This window comes from Sceloporus occidentalis, unplaced genomic scaffold (genome assembly GCF_023333645.1).
Source record: "Sceloporus occidentalis isolate IW3139 unplaced genomic scaffold, rSceOcc1.0.p SCAF_1, whole genome shotgun sequence".
In the NCBI taxonomy this organism is placed as follows: Eukaryota; Metazoa; Chordata; class Lepidosauria; order Squamata; family Phrynosomatidae; genus Sceloporus; species Sceloporus occidentalis.
In genome coordinates this window covers 194,084,515-194,103,828 of record NW_028316981.1, presented here as the reverse complement: position 1 = coordinate 194,103,828, position 19,314 = coordinate 194,084,515, and the positions used below count along the sequence as shown (strand labels likewise).

General features: G+C 40.9%; 1 protein-coding gene across 2 annotated transcripts in view; it reads left to right on the top strand.

Annotated features, from left to right (window-relative positions):
- Window positions 1-19,314, top strand: part of LOC149323170 (leucine-rich repeat and immunoglobulin-like domain-containing nogo receptor-interacting protein 2) — an 813,307-nt gene that overhangs the window by 568,639 nt on the left and 225,354 nt on the right. For both annotated transcript variants that reach the window (XM_089510227.1, XM_089510218.1), the window contains one exon: window positions 16,379-16,538. The gene's annotated coding sequence lies outside the window, so the exon portion shown is untranslated. The remainder of the gene's footprint in view (window positions 1-16,378; window positions 16,539-19,314) is intronic.

Below are 19,314 nucleotides of genomic sequence, written 5' to 3'. Positions count from 1 at the left end.
AGGGAATTGTCCTTGAAGCTTTATGTGGTCTCATTTGTGTGAGATTTTAATAAAGGATTTGGGTAACTTTAGAAGTGCTAGCCAAGATACTGAACCTATTTGGGGAACAGGGTCGGTACCTTCGATAGCTCTTTTTAAGTCTAGGTTAATCTTGAAGTGAATTTACTACCTTATTCTTTTTTCATTTTAATATTTTATTATCATAACAAAAACAACCAACAAACAATAAAAAGACGTAACACAGAAACAGCACATTAACCCAAACCTACTAACATTGTTCCTTCCTTCCTGTTTTCAATAAGGCCTAAATAAGAATAAGAATGATAAATATGTATTTTTGACACGAATCTACTGCCTTACTGCATGAGAACAACGGCCGCTACAAATATCTTAGGAAAGCCCTCAAATGTATAAAACTACACATTTGTAATGGACACCAGGGGTGCATTCCCAGTCCAACTTGTATCATGTAAATTTATCAGGCCCAGTGGTTAATGTGGGAGGCAGGAACATGAATATGCCCCTTCTTCCCAATATTCATGTGGTAATAGGTATAATGTGTAAAAAGGTATCCTCCTTCACATGCAGTCAATTTCTCTTTCCCCTCCAAGCATTATAGGGGATCTTTTCCTTGCAGGGTATCCTATTCCTACCCCAGGGCAGGAACCATGTGATTGTCCAAATGTTGTTGGACTGCAACTCCTAGTGTTCCTTCCTGTTGGCTGTCCAGGCTAGGGCCAGCCAGGAAATATTGACCTGCAACATTTGGAAGGCCTCGTGATTTCCATTAATGTTCTATATTCCCAAGGCAACATGTCATAATCCCCCTTTGATGCATGTTGAGCACATTCCATGTTGATTTTTGGCTGTATGAAATTCTGCTCCCTTCCTTGGGTAATCATGATTTTGCATCAGCTAAAGATATAAATCCATTTGCCTGTAATTATGTTATCTTGTTAGGCATCTCACTCTAGGATAGGAAATCAGTGATTAAATTTCCATTCAGCATCTTTCTTCATCAGTCACAAAACAAGCCTGGTGATTATCCCATAGTAATTGTGAAGTGCATGCCTTCATTATTACACCGCTAATTGTTTTCAGTTGAGGAGTTCAGGGAATTTCGTTTTTTATAGATAGTTCAACTAACTCTTTGAGATAGGATGATCTTCCCATTGTGCTTTGTGAAGCAAATACTTCCTCCTAGATTATCTGAAAAGTGGCTTGTTCTGTCCTGGTGTGTGACAGCCTACATTTGTTATGTTAACATATATTAAAGCAAGTGGATTTTTCCCTGTTACACTCTGAAATGATTGATTTGGTGAATTAATAGAAGCAAATACATTATAATTTGTCCCCTTCATACAAGTCATAACTTGCTTTTTTCCTGCATTTATTCCTTTCCTTGCATTGTCCATCATGGGTAGTTCTAATCTGATCTGTCTATGGAATATTGCTTTCACTCTACACATGCCCCTCTTCCAGAGCCCCAGAACTGGAAATCTTGCTTTTGGTTTTGATCACTGAGTTTCTCTTCTTCATATTACCTCCAGGTTGGTCCCAAGTGGCTTCCTGTACTGTTATTTTTGCATTCCTGTATATTCACTTTCTATTTCATCCCATTTCCATATTAGTTTGTGATTTAAAAAAAAAACACTTGAAAATTGACATTTATGTGATATTTATATACATATTTTGTACATTTATTTTAAAGTTACACATATGGGCATTTTGATAAATAAACTGAACTAACTATAGGGATAAACAGACCAGCGAAAAGGACCAGCATCAGGGTGGAGTGTGGGTATGGCAGCCGCACAATGCACATCCCAACGCCATCCCCTAGCTGCCATCACACCGACCGACCAACCGATCAACTGCATGGCCGGTGGTGTTACGGCACTCCTTTGGTGTGGCATTCAGATGATGCATGCCAAAAGGGATGCTGGAAAGTGCCACCATGGCAGCAAATTCCCTTTTTCCGGCTTCAAAATGAGCAGCAGTTTGTCACTTCTTTTGGGTCTGGAAAAATGCCAGATCGGAGCCTTGGTGTGCAGTTGCTGCAGACATGATCCAGCGCACAAAGGGGCAGCATAACGCCACTTCTTTAGGGCCATCTGTTTAGTCCCTATGTCATAATATTCAGGAAATGTGAAAGCCAGCAAGCAACAGTGTTTTCATATGAATCTGTGAAGCATGAATCAAGATAGTTTGTATCAGAACTCTCAAAGATCAATTTTTACAAGCATTCCTACTATGCATCATTTTGAGAGATTTGGCCAGCTGCCACACTCCAAATTTGATGCAGTTTGCCCCTGTTTTAATTGTCATGGCTCCATCCTAAGGAATCCTGGGATTTGTAGTTTATTTTGGCACCAAAGCTTTCTGACAGAGAAGGCTAAATATCTCACAAAACTATAAATCCCAGAATTTCACAGCAATGGGCCATGGAAGTTAAAGTGGTGTCAATCTGCATTAATTCTGCAGTGTAAATGTAGACTTGCTCTGCTAGCACAATGGTACAGTGTGGTCTGGAAAGTCTTTGCCTATTAAACAATGGACAGCAGACAAATCATGCCATTAGTGCCTGGGTGAGTTTCGCCTTCAGTTAGCATGCTAAAGGAGAATAACTAAATCATCATCATCATCACTATATCAAGCATTCTGTAGCTGGTGGGGGGAAACAGCAGTTGTTATGGAACCTTGTGCAAACTGTTGCTGTAAAGTTCAAAGAAGATGAAACAATATCATGTAAGGTCATGAGTTTCCAACCCTTTCTCTTTCACCTCTGATGGCCAAGGCAAGATACATACCATGTCCTCTGTTGTTTTGCAGTGTTGTGATTCAGCCTCCCCAGCTACTCTGTTCCTTCTTCTTTATTTAGCTTTAGCCATAACATCTTTTTTCACAATATACAATCTCTGTCTCATACATTAGGGATGGGGAAGGTTTGGGCCTCCAGACATTGTTAGACTGCACTTCCCATTGTCTCCATATTTGATAATAGCAACCAAGCTTGATAAAACAGCCGCCCAACTCATACAGGGCAGGCCATGTTGCTGCCGGGCCCTGTGCCTCCTGCTGCTTATCTACGGGCCCGGCTGCGCTCCAGCATGCTTTGCTGGGGCAGGTGGGCCCATGATTGGCCAGCTGGGGGGGAGGGGAGGGACTTTTGCCTCCTGACAGGACTCACTGGGAGGCAAGGAGTCCCTCTCCATGGTTGCCCTGGAACTCTAGGCAGCCAATTGGTTGTCTGGCCTGGAGGCGGGGCTCCCTCCCTTCCCAGTTCCTCCTCCTCATGGGCCTATATTAGGCCATGTGGCATCTCTCCATGGCGCCATTTTTGCTCGGCTCTCCCACTCTTCCTCCCTAGGATTTGTGGTTTTTCCTGTCACAACTTCTGGGGCAGTAGCATAGGCCATGGATCTGGTGGGTGTGGTTTCCAGGGCTGAGTAGCACTGGATCAGGAGTCCTTTGGGACCCGGGTGCACTGAGGGCATGCGTTGTGGCCATTGCAGGGGCCACATCGTGGCAGTGCCTCCCAGTGAGTAGGGGCTTGACTAAGAACATGTGCTCAGCCACTTGCATGTCTGCGAGATGGTGTTTTCATAGCCCCTATGTCATCCAGAACCTGGCCATGAACAACTGTGGGGTTGTTCAATGTTCCAGAGCCAGACCTCATGCTTTGGGCCAACCCTACCTTGATTGCTGTTCGTTTAATAAACTTGTGGCCTTTCCTCCATAGGCAGATCTTGGTATTATTTTGGCAGTGCCACTTCAAGGAAACAGTTGCCATTCAACAATATTTGTTTGCTTGCTTATTTATTTACTTTAATATTTCAGAGCCCACATGTTCCACACTCCTATATTAAACTTTGTATTTTTTGCCATTATAGTCCTGAAGACAATGATTTGCAAATGCCCATATAAGGCTACACTTAATTATTTGTTCTAGCATTGCTCAACAACCTCCTGAGCTCCACAGCTTTGTTTCTTAAACCACATCATCATTGGGAAAGTCAGCTGAAGTGATATCACTTAATTCCTGAGTCACAGAAATTGTCAGCACTTATAAATCTCAGTGTACACCTATTCCCACCTCAGATTATGATGTATCAGTGAAGTGATGCTAAGGTGTAATATACTGGCATATAAAAACAGACATCATGGGAGTGGGTGGTCGATGATACAACACATTTATAGTGATCCCCATAGTGATCCAAGACTGAATAACTTTTTAAGCTTCTTGTCATGTGTAGAAAAGTTTCAAAACCTGAACTACGACATCTCTAGGCTCAAAGATGAATGAGTCCATCTATTTCCAGCCCATGCCACTTTTGCACAAACGATCAGTCTGTAGCATCCTGTTTTCATACTAATCTGTGATATTAATACATTTGCATAAAATGTACTTTATTTTTAATTATGTATTATTTCTCCAAATGCATCTTTGAAGCTATGTTATATGCTGGTACTGCAGCCATTCACAGCCACGAAGTTGTGAGTTCAATCCCAGGCAGGGCTCCAGGGTCCACTCAGCCTTAAATCCTTCCGTAGATTGCTAAGATGAGTATCCACCTTATTACACACTGTAAACCTCTCAGGGAGCACTTAAACGCACTGAAAAGCAGTGTAAAAATGTACTTGCTAGTGCTATTGCTATTTTGATTTTGTTTTCATAGTAGAAAACTGTGCTAGAACATGAATTGTCTAGAAGGTAACTAAGGCGCGTTACAGACAGCCCTAAAGCGGGCTGTCTGCCGCCGCCGTCATTAGCTGCACCGAGAGGCCCCAGTGGCCAGACCATGAGGCTTCCCGGCACAGCTAAAAAGAAGCGCCAAAATGGTGCTTCTTCTTGGCACCCGGAAGTGGCGCTGCAAGGTGCAAGGTGTGCACTCATGGCATCACTTACGCCACACGACGTCCGGACGCTATGCGTCCGAGACGTCAAGATGGCGGCCCCCGTGTGGATGGGCGCCGCCATTTACTATGAGCTCCGCACGTTCTAGGGACAGGGCCGGTTAGGAAGGTCAGACCCTTCCTAACCCTAGCACACCCCTTTCTAACCCTAGTACGCGCAGAACGCGTACTTTGTGCACATTTGTAACGCGCCTAAGTTGTGATCTGTCCATTAGTTCAGGACATGCAGATCAGGTCTATTTCACCCGACAATGACAATGATCAAATTCTTCAAGCATCTCTACTGGAAGTTACAATTATATCCTTCTATTTCAGTATGCAAAGGAATGAAATAATTGAGCTAAGGGAGCAATTGGCCCAATGCATGTTGCCTCTGGTTTAAAGTATATTGTCTGATTTCCCACTGTACTGGAGACTGGAGACTGGAAAGCTGCTACCTCTCAGGATTTGGATGTTTGGGATGTAAGATAAAGATATTATCTTGACTATAAGTTCAACCAGAAAGGAGTGTTGTTAAGTGACAGGGGAAGCATTCCCTGGTTGACCTTGCGGTTGATGGAGAACTATATCCAAAGTTCTCTGTAGCTTTCTTCAGTGTAACTTTAGGTCTCAGCCTGAAACAGGGTAAACTCATCCTCCTAGATGGATGAGAATGGCAACAAACAGAAGCCTCAAGCACCAGTCCAATGGGCAATTATGTCTTATCAAGTTCTAAATCAATCTAATTAAGGATAGGTAAGTGGGTGGTGGCTGGCAACTTCACTGTCTAATCGAATTGAGTAACATCAGTTTCCTCAATGTATTACTGTAAGCAAGCCATGAAAAATATCTTCTCTTATCCCATATTTGGATGTACAGTAGTAGAAATTGTGAGATACAGGTTCACAAAGGCGATGCTTCCTGCCCCTTACAAATATTCTTAACTCCTTGCATTGTTTCCAGTGATATTTTTTCCACATTTCTAAGCAGCAATGTAACATGTCTGGGGCACTTTTTCACAGCAATGGATGTGCAGCATTTGCAATTTAGATCTCAGCACTTGTTGTAATCACTTGTATATAATTAGCCACAATTGGCCTAATTGTTTTCATTATGGCTGATGGTTTGTTTGTTGTTAATGTATACAATGCCAACCATAATGTACATCATGTTCCCCTTTCAAAAGCATGGGCATCTCTTTAAGTAACATAATACCACTTCACATCACTAGTATACATTAGAGGCGGCATTGGCTTAGTAGCAGAACAACAGGCATCCAACTATCACTTTTATGTTTCACGTACAGTGATATTATCCCAGATTCTGAATGCTTGTCTTTGGCCTTCATCTTTGACTTGGGACTGAACATCAGAAGACAAGTTTGATTTGGTGGTGATTGTTTCTTAAGCACTCAAGTTTTACAGGGATTTTGTTGATGTTAGGGAGTCCTTTTGTGTATGTATCTTGTTTTTTTCCTTTTAACCCAGCTATGGGGTTTCCCACTGAGCTATTTTAATGAGAGGCACATTAAGTGAATAACTTGAATGAATGTTATAAGCTGTGCAATTAGTGAACAAAACTGTTACACACACTTAATATAAACAAAGTGTGTCTTTGTGCTATTTACAATGTAATGAAATAGGCAAGCTTGGTAATAGGATAGTAATCAAATATTTGTGTTATTATCACATCTAGTTTACCCAGATCATCATCATCTTCATCATCGTCATTTTCAGCAGCATCACCATTATCATCATCAAGACCATCATTTACATTCTATCCCACCTTTTCTTGAAGGAGCTCAAGATGGCATACATTATCCTCTTCTCTCTTTTTTTTTTAATCCTCACAATAACAGTGTGATATGGTTTAGGCTGAGACATAAAGTAGCCAAGAATTATGACAGGCACACTGTTAGTGACTAATGAAGGTGTTAAGTCCATCTTATGGCTAACTCACTTTTTGGTTTCTGTAGAGGTTGGAATTATCTACTGACTGGGCAACAACCCAGTGTCACCCACACCAATCTAACTGTTAAGCATCTACACCATTCCACACATGGCCGCTTACTAGTTGTTAGGAACTGAAGTCGTGACAAAGAAGCATCTGGCTGTGTTCGTATAGCTGGATGCACAACTATTATATCATTCTCCAGGCTGTCAGAAGGGCCCTTGGGAGGTCCTTGAGGTTGCCTGTCTCTGAAGATAGCTGGAATCGTTTCTGCACCAGGCCCCTGTTCTCCTTTTGTCAGTCAGCAGCCATGTTGAGGAGGCTTTAGCAGCTTAAAAAGTGGACTGGAGAAGTGTAGGTAGGCATGTCATTGTTTCGCCTATGGAGAACTTTACCATACATCCTGCTGTCTAGGTTCTTGGCTTGTATCTCATATCTTGACATACCAGGTTAGAGATAGCTTTTCTGTTTTTGATACATGCAGTTCTGTACATTTCCAGAGAAAGATGTGGTGTTTTATCAGTGACCTCAATGAACTGCCAAGGAGACATTTACATTATCTGGTATACCTTGGATCACATAAAGGGTAAAAGTGGATAAACGTTGAGAGTCTGAGGCATTAATTAAAACATATCTTGTATTCTGGTATTAGGCAGACTGGGTTTTGTCCAGTCACTACTGGATATTACATAGTTGGCTATTGCACAGCCCAATAACTATTAGATATTCCCTAACTGTATGCTTGTACAATGTTGGTTATCCAGGTAATTGTTCCAGTTGGAATCATATAGCTAGCCTAGTAAGCAAATCTGTCAACATCTTTGGCTTCTGGCAGGCCAGAAACCATATTGGAAAATCTGCACAGGCCAAGAACCAACTGCTTGAAAAGGAGAATTAGGCTACATCTGCACTGCAGAAATAATCCAGACTGACACCCCTATAACTACCATGACTCAATGCTATGGAATTCTGGGAACTGTAATTTGTTGTGGCACTATACCTGTGGTAGAGAAGGCTAACTGTCTCACAAAACTACAGTCCCCAGAATTCCATAGCACTGAGTCATGACAGTTAAACTGGTGTGAACCTGGATTAATTCTACAGTGCGGATGCAGCCATAGATGGAAAAGAGAAAACATATGGTCGATGTGAAGGCCCCAGTGTCATGTATGTGAAAATGATATTTTCCAGTGGCTATGAATTCACTATTAAAAGGGAGCATGTACTCACATCAGGAACAATAAAAGATATGTTGAGTAGTCCAGGGCAGTTTGCTGAAAATGAAACAAATGAAGCCAATTTTAAAGAGGTTGTCATGTCCTATGCAAAGTATAAGCAAAAGAAGAAACAGGTCTCGATGTACTTATTGATGGATATATATTATTCATTAAAAGGGTTTTTGATTATCCTGTTTTGTAAAAAGCTCAGTGTGATTTGGCTTTTATATTACTGAATGGCTTTCTTCAAGGGCTACACTCTCCATATAATATATAATATAATATAACTGAACTGTTAAATAGTAAAAAAGGGACTGCTGTTGATAGATTGAATGTGTAGCCCCTGTAGAAGGCCATTCAATAATACAAAGGCTTTTTGCAAAACAGGATAATCAAAAACCCCTTTAAAGAATAATGTATAACCATCTATAAGCATGTGAAGACTAGGTTCTTATTTTACTTGTATATCCTAGGCATGCTTTCCAGTATTGGTTTGCAATTTTCTATTTCTCCTACAACAAGTCCACAGAAATTAGAAGTCCACAGAAATTGCACCTGAAATTGCATTCGAATTGTTGATGGCTGCAAACCTCTTTGATAGTTAAATAGGATAAATTATAATAAAAATGTAAACTTTCACTCCAGTGTTGAATGCACATAGTTCATTTACTTTCCCCTTCCTCCTCCATTTATCATGTCTGCTAGTTTGGTTAGAAATGTAATTATCATTGAAGAAACAGTTGTTGGTTCTGATTTTGCTTAGGAACCATTCATGCATAGTTTTTGTTTTGCCGCTTATGTAGGTAATGGACTTCTGACCCACTGACAAATAAACAAGGTCATCCAGTTTTAATCTATCCCCATGCCCACTTCTACATAATTTCCCATATGTTTTGTGAAGACACCCCAAATGTGAGGAGCATCTTTTGGGGTGGGAGGTGTTTTCAGGATTTATAAAGAGCTGAGGGTGGGTAAAAAAATTGCAGGGTATAACATCATGGCCATAAATATTGTCACCATCCCAATATCAATTGCAGTAAAGTCATGCAGTAAAGACATAACAATTAGCCATTGTCATGGTCCAGATCTTGGAAATGTCACTTTTGGGCAGACTACAGCTCTCAAACTCCCCCAGCCTCCTCCCCCCCAAAAAACCCCAACCTTTCTTTGCCTTGTAAAGATTACAAGCTAGCCAAATACAGATTTGAAAAAAAAAGTTGAGAATAGTTGGCATTTTCTACAAAGCAGAGGGAAGCCTGAATTAATTTCAAATCCAGGGATATTGTACTTGGATTTGCTCTCCTTCCCCCTCTCCATATAATAGTAGAGTTGAAAAAGATTCTCAATTAATCTTCATGAATCCAGGATTGCTCCAGGCAAGAAGCTCTCCAGTGTTTTGTCCAGTCTACTTGCAGATGATTCAACCAATGAGTAATCAGCAAAAGTCCAGATTTTATATTCCCCCATGTCCCCCATTTGAGGACTTTTAGCCCAATACAACGATGGTGAGTCACTTTTCTGTCATCCATTATATCTGCATTATTTGGCAACAATAGGTGTTGGTTAACCAGTGCAGCAGTTACTAGCACAGTCCAGAAACAGTATACCCTGGTCTGCTATGTGAAATAGTCTGCAAAGAATCCCAGGATGAAAGAATATCCATCAGTTTGCTTAAGATGAATTAATGCCCACCAGTATACAAACATGAAATGGGTGGCTGTTCTGTATCCATTTAGAAGAATTTCCTTTTAGGTTTTAAGGTAAGGAGATGAAGCCATTTGAAACATTTTCTTTAATTACTGTATGAATGGGATTTGTAAAGAATTCTTAACATTTTAGCTTTATCATGCATGCACCATTTATTTTAATTAATAGCACGGATGGGTGAGCATTTCTGATTGATCAGAATTTACCCAAATTCACAAAAATGCCATTTGGGAGAATATGAAACTGATAGATTTGTCCTCCACCAGTTAATGAAAGGTGTGACATACTGGTCATCTGAATGGGATGCCTCATTTCATTCTTTCATTCATTTACTATTTAGGTTGTCAGACAGACTTGACAGCGATTATCTAGAGGAAATGTTCTATATAGCCTGCAACCATTGTTAAATGAAATCAGATATATAATAGCAAAAGAAAACCTCTTTTTAGGAAGAAGGGAAGATTTTGAGATGGAAGAGCATTCCATAATAAAATGCCACATTTGATTAAACAGGCAAATGCTTTTCAAAACAAAAGAAATGTTCAGTTTTGTTGTAAGGACTGGAAGTGGGTTATTTGAGTGTCCCCTTTCCCAGTCCCATATTGGTGGTGACTCTTGCCCATGACAGGTCATCCAGATAAAATGAGAGACATCAAGTGGAGACCAGGCATGGGAGCTCTACTTTTTTTAGTTTCTAAGTCAGTCTTATTTTGTTATGATATTGAAATCAGTGTGAGCCATATTGTGAAAAGCACCCAAGATTGCTTTCATTTTGTCATGTCCGATAGGGAAAAACCTTGAAGAAGTATTAGGACGAAATAGATGCACTTAACAAAAAGTATTTTGCTCCGAACTTGCTGTGTATGTGTGTGATACTGGCAGCATCTGAACTTGGCAGATTCCGATCTCGCAGTATCTGAGCATTTTTAGACTACATCTCCCAGTCCTCAAGAGCCAGCATGGCCAAGACAGCTGCAGAGTTCTGGGAGCTGTAGTTCAAAAAGGTACAGTAGTTCTTTCAAGCTGAGGTGGTTGTGCTGATAGCAGTTGCACCCCAGTTGAACATGATCTTTGTCTGGTATTAGACTCCAGAGAGATTGTCCAAAATGTATAAAGGGACTACTAAGGTGTGTTGGAAATGTAAGCAGTAAATTGGGACTTTCTTTAATATGCAGTGGACTTGTGAGAAGGTTTTGGAATCAGATACATTGATTGATTGAGAAAATTATTCAGCTAAAACTTCAATTAAATGTGCAACTGCTTCTGTTGGGTCTGATGGATTCTCGGATCGAGACAAAATGCAGAAAAATGCTTCAATATGTGACTACAGCCGCAAGACTGCTATATGTGCAGAAATAGAAAGATAGGACAATTCCACTACAGGAGGATTGGTTAATTAAATCGTCTGATCTTGCTCAAATGGGTAAGCTAACCATTTTAATAAGACAAAACAACGGAATAATTTTAGAAAAGACTGGGATGCTTTTATTTCTTTTTGCAGGAAAAGGAGGGTAATTTGTTAACTGTTGGGTTTTGAAAATTAGTAGGAGTAAATAAATAGTAGAAATACAAGATATTTTGTAAGAAGAGATTTTATAACACATTTCACAATCGGTAAGAAAGTTGGAAGTCAGTGTTTCACTCTCAAACTCCCCCCCCCCCCCCCAAATCTGTTTCTCTTTGTATCTTCTTCTGTAAGTTTGTATTTGTTTATATTTTCTGTTCTTTCATCTATTGTAGTTTTATTATACTGGAAAAATTTTTTACAATAAAAATGTTATTAAAAAGAAAGAAAAATGATATTTATAGGGAAATACAGGGGCCTTATAAGGGGGCAAGAAAGGCCTCCAGAGACCTGTAACTGAGAGACCTGAGTTTCTTTATGTAGTGGGGCTGCATTTTTCAGAAGACTGATGAGGGGATATAGTTATGGGATTGCAATCTGCCACATATTATTGTTATGATGAATGAGCATATCTATGTATTTGAGCTCACTGAAATGCCTGTATATATTAGTGCGACAGCATCATTTTATTCTGTTTGAGCTCTATATAATCCTGAAAGGGGCCCCAAGGTATAAACAAGATAGCATAACCAAAACATCTATGCAGCTGGTGTTAGGCCATGCCAGCCTTGGTATTCATAAGTACTTGAGAACAGGAATATCTTGCCTCTCTCAGTACTAGGAGGGAGGGTCTGTATGCATCATTGTATGCAAACCTAATTTGGGCAACACCTGAGTGGACAAGGCCCTCCAGAATGTTAAACCATAGACCTTTTTTTTGCTTTGCTTATTGTACAATCATAGAGTTGGAAGTGAGCACAAGGGTCACTGAGTCCAATCCCATTCTGCCATGTAGGAATACAGAATCAAAGAACCCCTGACAGATGGCCATCCAGGCTGTGTTTAAAAACCACCAAAGAAGGAGACTCCGCCACTCTGGTAGTGTGTTCACTCTCAGACAGCTCTTACTGTCAGGAAGTTCTTCCTAATGTTTAGGTGGAATCTCTTTTCCTGCCATTTGAATTCATTGCTCCATGTCTGCGGCCCGTTACAGACGGGCATTAAAGTACGTGCTCAGCACATACTAGGGTTAGGAAGAGCCGTCTCTTCCTCACGGCCCCCAACCCTATTACACGCGGAGTGTGTAAGAGATGGTGCCGCCATCCACATGGGGACAGCCATCTTTACATAGCAGACGCTCTGCGTACGCACATCATGCCCCAGATATGATGCCATGAGTGCGCGACTAGCGCCTCGCGGCGTCACATCCACGGCCCAGGAAGGAGCGCGATTTTCGTGCTCCTTCTTTGCAGCATCTGGGAACCGCGCCGTTTGTCTGCTGTGGTTCCCAGATGTTGTAACCGGCGGCGGCAGCAGACTGCCGCTTTTCAGCGGTCTGTAACCCACCTGCGTCTCTGGAGCAGCAGAAAATGAGCTTGATCCATCCTCAATATGACAACCATTAAAAATGTAAACATGGCTGTCGTATCAATTACTAACATACTTTTCTCCAAGCTATACATATCTATCTTCCTAAACTGCTCTTAATAGGGCATGGTTTCCAGACATTTTACCATTTTGGTCATTCCAACTTGGCAATATCCTTCTTAAATTATGGTGCCCAGAACTGGATACAGTATTCCAGGTAAGGTGTGACCAAAGTAGAATAGAGTGGTACTTCCCTTGACTTAGAAACTAGCTTAAAGTTGCATTGCCATTTTTATCTGCCACATCACATTGTTGACTCATATTCAGCTTGTGGTCTACTAAGACACCTAGATTCACCCATCCTATAATTATGCATTTCGGGGGTTTTTTCTGCCTAAGTGTATCACTTTACATTTCCTCCTGTTGAAATTCATTTTGTTAGTTTTGATCCAGCTCTCTATTCTGCTAAGGCCATTTTGAATTCTGATCCTGCCCCTTGGGGTATTAGTTTCTCCTCCTAGTTTGGTGTCATCTGCAAATTTGATAAGCATGCCCCCTATTCCATCATCCAGGTCATGGATAAAGATATTGAATAGCACTGAGCCCAGGACAGAACCCTGTGGCACCCCACTAGTCACTTATTCCAGGATAAAAAAGAGCTATTGGTGAGTATCCTTTGGGTTTGGTCAGTCAAGCAGTTACAAATCTACCTAAGAGTGGAATTGACTAGCTCATATTTTACTAGCTTTTTTCCCCCAAAGATAACATGGGACTTTTCTAAAATTGGGATTTGCTACATCTGCAGGATTCTTTTCATTTACCAAACTTGTAAATATATTTTGAGAGAGAGAGAGAAGATTAATCTGGCATGATATATTTTTGGGAAACCCATATTGACATCCAGTGATCACAGCATTCCTTTCTAAGTGCTTACAGATTGTCTGTTTAATAATTTGCTCTAGAATCATTCCTGGTATTGATGTCAGGTCAACTGGGAGTAATTGTTTGGATCCTCTTTTCCCCCCTGTGTGCTCCTCATCCAGGACAGTCTGCTCTGCTGTGCTCTGTACAAGAAAACCTCATGCTCCCTATTATGCTGAAGAATAGATGCATGGGCCTCAAGTTGCTGGACCTTCTCTTTGAACAAGGCTACGAGTTTGCACATTCTGCAGGTGTAGCTAACACGCATTCTCAGACAAATATGTATCCATATTCAGTAGTCTTAAGTAAGTACTGAAACAGCACTCCAGACCTCCCCCTCAAAACTTCCCTGCTAAACTCCCACACAGCACACCTGTTGGCTTTGCCTGTTGGCCAAGCTCCAGGTATTAGAGCTGCAACTATATCAAGAGCTAGTGGCTGCTAGTTCCTCTCCCAACCAAGGGGCTGGACAGACGGGGGGGGGGGGGGGGGGGAGGGGTAGACAGAGGCTACCCCTTTATCTCCTGCATCATTGCTGTGGCAACCGCATGTCACGGCAACGATGTGCTCAGAAAAAGCTGCGAAATGTGGCTCCTTTTTCTGCTGCTGCCAAGGCACCATTAGCGCTCTGGAGTGGCGTGGTGATGTCTGTTGTGTGCTGCCCCATTTGGATGCAGTACACAATACACGTCATCAGTGCGCATGCCATCTGAAGGCATGTGCACCAAAATGACGCTGGGAGAGTGCGGTAGGGCTCTGGAGCATGGGGATGCTCCACTCTCCTGAGGCCTTAAATCTTCCCCAGGATGGCACTTTCTGCCTGTCTGTATCAGGCCCAAGTCCCTGACTCACTTCCTCTTACCATGTGCTCAGACAGAGGACCTGGGCCTACACTTGGATGAACATTAGAACACTAACAAGCACACAAGCGAGCCTCCACTTAGCTCACACAAACAGCTTTAACCCGACAGACAAGCTCTCCAAAACACAATAGAACACTAACACACACACACAAGCCTCCCTGCTCCCACAAACAGTTTTACCCCAGCAGACATGACAGCCTTAACTCTCCCAAAAGACTAGCTGGACTAGTAAAGTATTGGATGCGCATGGGTGTTTTTTTGTCATCAACCAATGGATCCTTTTGTGCTTGCTTTGTTGTGTGTTTAGCTTTACAAATAGAAGAATACACAAATTTTGAACAGAGGCAGGACTTCTGTAGAGCCATAGTCCTTTGTTGAAGGGAATATCTCTTGTGGGGACTAGAGCATCTTTGGGACATTGTCTCATTATATCAAGATGACCACACTTGCCTAAAATATAGATTTCTTTCTTTTATTTTTTTGGAAAGCTCAATCAATTTAAAGCCATTTGCTTTGAATCTCACCATTATAATGTAGTCGTTCAATTTCAACATCCTAATGCATCAGTGTCCCATGTCACCCACCTTGGCATATTCATTTAGCCATAAAAATTCTAAGTTCTAAATTTAGAATTAAAGATTTGAAATGACCATCTTTAGAAAATGGATTATAAAGGCTGCAGACTGTCTACCCCTCCCTGTAGCTGAGACCTACTTCTTAGATCACAGCTCTTTAAAGCAAACTTTGGTTTGCTTCAGTGGAATATCTCCTGAGGAATTCTGTTCATGCAAGAGAATCCTAGTGGAGCTTTAATTGTAGTTTTTAATTAATCCTTTCATTTTTTAAATAAATCTGTAACAACATGGTCAAGTGGAAAGTATACTCAACAAAAATGCTTCCTGTGGAGCACATACAGTATGATGTGGCAGCTGAAAAGGCTAATGCAATTTTAGGCTACATCAATAAATGTATAGTGTCTAGATCAAGGGAATTAATACTATCACTCTATTCTGCTTTGGGTCATGCCACACCTAGACTATTGTGTGCAGTTCTGGGCACCACAATTCAAAAAGGATGTTGACAATTTGGAGTGTGTCCAGAGAAGAGTCACCAAAATGGTGAAGGGTCTGGAAACCATGGTTTATGAGAAAAGACATTGAAGATTATCAGACGGGGGAAAGGATTGGAGAGAATTGGGATGCTCGTGTCCTTATCACATGATTGAGTGAAGATTATCCAATGACATCGCGCTCATCCTGTCCTTGTCCTGCCAATGAAGTGCAATGGTCCCACCACTTTTTATTCACAGGAAACTCCCATGAATAAAAAAATGAAGGGATCATTGCACTTCATTGACGGGTTAAGAACAGGATGAGCATGACACCGTGGGACATCATCTGATAATCTTCACACAATTGCACGATAAGGATGGGAGCATCCCAATTCTCCCCCATCCTTTTCACTGCCTGATAGTCCCCTTAGGAAGCTGGGTATGTTTATCCTGGAGAAGAGATGGTTAAGAGGGGATATGATAGCCCTGTTTAGGCATTTGAGGGGGTATCACATTGAGGATGGAGCAAGCTTGTTTCCTGCTGCTCCAAAGACTAGAACATAAAACAATGGATGAAAGCTACAGGAAAAGTGATTCCACCTAAACATTAGGAGGAACATCCTGACAGTAAGAGGTGTTCAGCAGTGGAACACACTCCCTCAAAGGGTGGTGGAGTCCCCTTCTTTAAACAGAGGGTGGATGGCCATCTGTCAGGGGTGCTTTGATTGTGAGTTCCTGCATGGCAGGGGGTTGGATCTGGTGGTCTTTGTGGTCTCTTCCAACTCTATGATTCTATGATTCCAGCTAAAATGAAACATACATGTTGTGTTTTCTTTTGCAGGGTTTGTTTTGGGCAGCTGGAATGTGGTGGCATGAAAGAGTCCATCATCCATGACACGCTGGGATTATCATGATTGCATACTCCATTTTGATTTTAACCAGTGGCCAAGAGCAGTGCATGGTTGACAGGAAAGACTGGACCTTTAAAGACAGCATAACAGGTAAGAAATCAATGGTGCCTCTTGGCTTCCAGACATATTTACAAGACTTTAAAAAGGAACACCAGCTATCGATTCCATTATGTATTGCTTTCCAGCTTCTTTCCCTTAATAGGTGAAGCAGATGGCTTGACATAAAAGTTGCTTTTTACTGTGAAACCTCAGAAAAACATGTGTGGTTTAATGGGTCCTTCTCTTCTTGAGATGTACAAAGGTTAAAAAGAAAACATACATTAAAAAGGTATAATAAAATTAATCACATAACTCAGAATGGCAGAATGGAACACACAGACTGTTCAGACATTATATTTACTGTCTCACTCAGGCAATGACAAGGTAAATACTCGTTTAGCCATAAAAAAACGGAAAAAAAGATTCGATTTGCCAGGTTAGAATACTTGCAGAAGCAATCACATTTGTGTTCTTTTTATATCCCCATCAAACCTCTGCTATACAAACACAGATGGGAAGAGCACATTTCAAATTTTAGATTCACCGTTACCAAAAGGGAGGGACAGAAGGAGGAGGGGAAAACTCCCCCTCCCCCCCCCCCCCCCCCATAACAGAAATCTGATGCGCACACATTTCTCTTGGTTTATGTCTTTCCTTTGTCAGAGAAAGTCACATGAAGTGGGGAATAAGTCAACACAAAAAGGAAGACAAGGGGTTTGCAGTCTGATGATGCATAGGAGCTCTCTGGCTGAGAAATCTAAGAGCCCCTCTCTGAACATACAATGGAACCCTGGCAGTGAAACAATTGTGCTACATTTTTATTTAGGATCAATGGGTCCCAAAGCCCACTAAGGAAGCATACAAAAAGAACTTAGTAACTTCTGTGTTTTATGATAATTAGCTACATTTAATTGGTGTGTGTGTGAGAGAGAGAGAGAAAGAGAGAGAGATTCCTGATGCACCTCACAGCAGATGCTGGGAGTGGATATTTTGACCTCAACCCCATCAGCAGTTGCCTCCATTGAGTGATTGGTAATGAGAAGATGCAGCTCATGCACAATGACATGATCAAGAGCTTCTGATCTTTGTTGTCACCTGGAAAATGATACAGTCTTGAGGTCAAATAATTTTTTAAAAAATACTCAAAAGGATAAATTCCAATTAGGATAAACTGGCCTATAGGTAAAGATCTCGGGTGGCAAAAGACAAAATATGTGCTACATAAATCTTACAAAGAAATATGGGCATCTTCTACAACCAAATTCCTTATATACAATAGACCTTTGGTGTTTTTGATGCTAGCATGTTTCATTGCAACCAGATATTTTGCCCCTTTTGGTATCATTAGAAGCACTTTTTTTGTAAGAAGAAAATATTTTGTGCAGTAATTTAAAATATTTAAAGCATTATTATTATTATTATTATTATTATTATTATTATTATTATTTTAACTCAAAATACCACCACATTCCGCATAGTGGGTAGGGCTGATGATTTTTTGTTTGTTTGTTTGTTATACTTTGGACTTCCCTCCCAGTTAGTTTTAGTTAGAGTTCCAGTTTGCTGGTCCTACTATGAAGCAACTAATTTGGCATATGATGAGAAGGCAATGGATTGTTGGTTATACAGTAATATTATTGTTGTACTACCAGAGAAACAGAGGGAAAGATACTTGGTTGGTCTCCATGACACTGAGGTGATGGGTGTTATTGGCTGCTCTGCCTCAGGCAGCTGAATTATTAGTCCAGTTGCCCACCTTTTTTCAAGGAGACAGATATGTACTACTAAAACATCTGCACATTGAATCATCTGCATCATAGGTTAGATTATGAACTGTCACAAAAACAGGAAGTTTTGTATAGAAAGGCATGTGAACTAGACCTAAACGTTCATGTATGTTAATCTACCATACAGGTACCAGCTAGGCTGTGGCCTGTTTAAGTTTGGCAGAATTGTACATGGTCTCAGCTAGAGATTTGAGAGCATCTTTTAAGAGATATCTTCCTATGCCCTTGGCATTATCATTTTTGATTTGGTATTATAAAAGTCAAACTATGATATACAGTCATCCCTCCGTTTTCACTGGGGATTCGTTCCCCCCCGCCCCAGAAAATGGAAACTCGCAGATATTTAAGCCCCATAGGCTAAAATGGGGATGCATGCCAGTGAATGCCTGTGGGTGCACATCATGGGTGCCCCCTCATTTTAACCCCCTCTGTTTGTTCCTTATGAGTAAGCTAGGGTCGCAGATCTGAAGTCCGCAAGAATGGAGGGACAACTGTATAAGACGTCCTTTTGTAAATCAACATTTAATTCCCATTATATCTTTGCTTTTGTAACTCATCACTTGTATCTTTTGCTTTCCACTTGTTAATAAATGTCTTGTTTTGCTTCCTTTGTAACTATTTTGAGAAATATGAGCTTCATTTTATTTCAAGTTCTATTTACAGATATTTTCAGCTGCTTCACAGATGACTTGTACTGCCAAATTCTCTGCTTTCAGTTAATACATTGTAGGTGTTCAAGAGGATTGTACTGATAACATACTGTAGAAGCTGTCATGCCCTATTAAATCATTTGTGAATCATAGAACCATAGAATCATAGAGTTGAATGAGAACTCAAAGGCCATCAAGTCCAACCCTTTGCCATGTGTATGTTTGATTGTGCCTCGCAATCAAAGCACTCATGAAAGATGTCCATCCATCCTTTTTTTATAAACCTCCACCAAAGAAGGAGACTCCACCACCTTCCAAGGGAGCATATTCCATGGTTGAACAACACTAACTGTCAATATGAAGTGGAAGTGGAATTTCTTTTCCTGTATG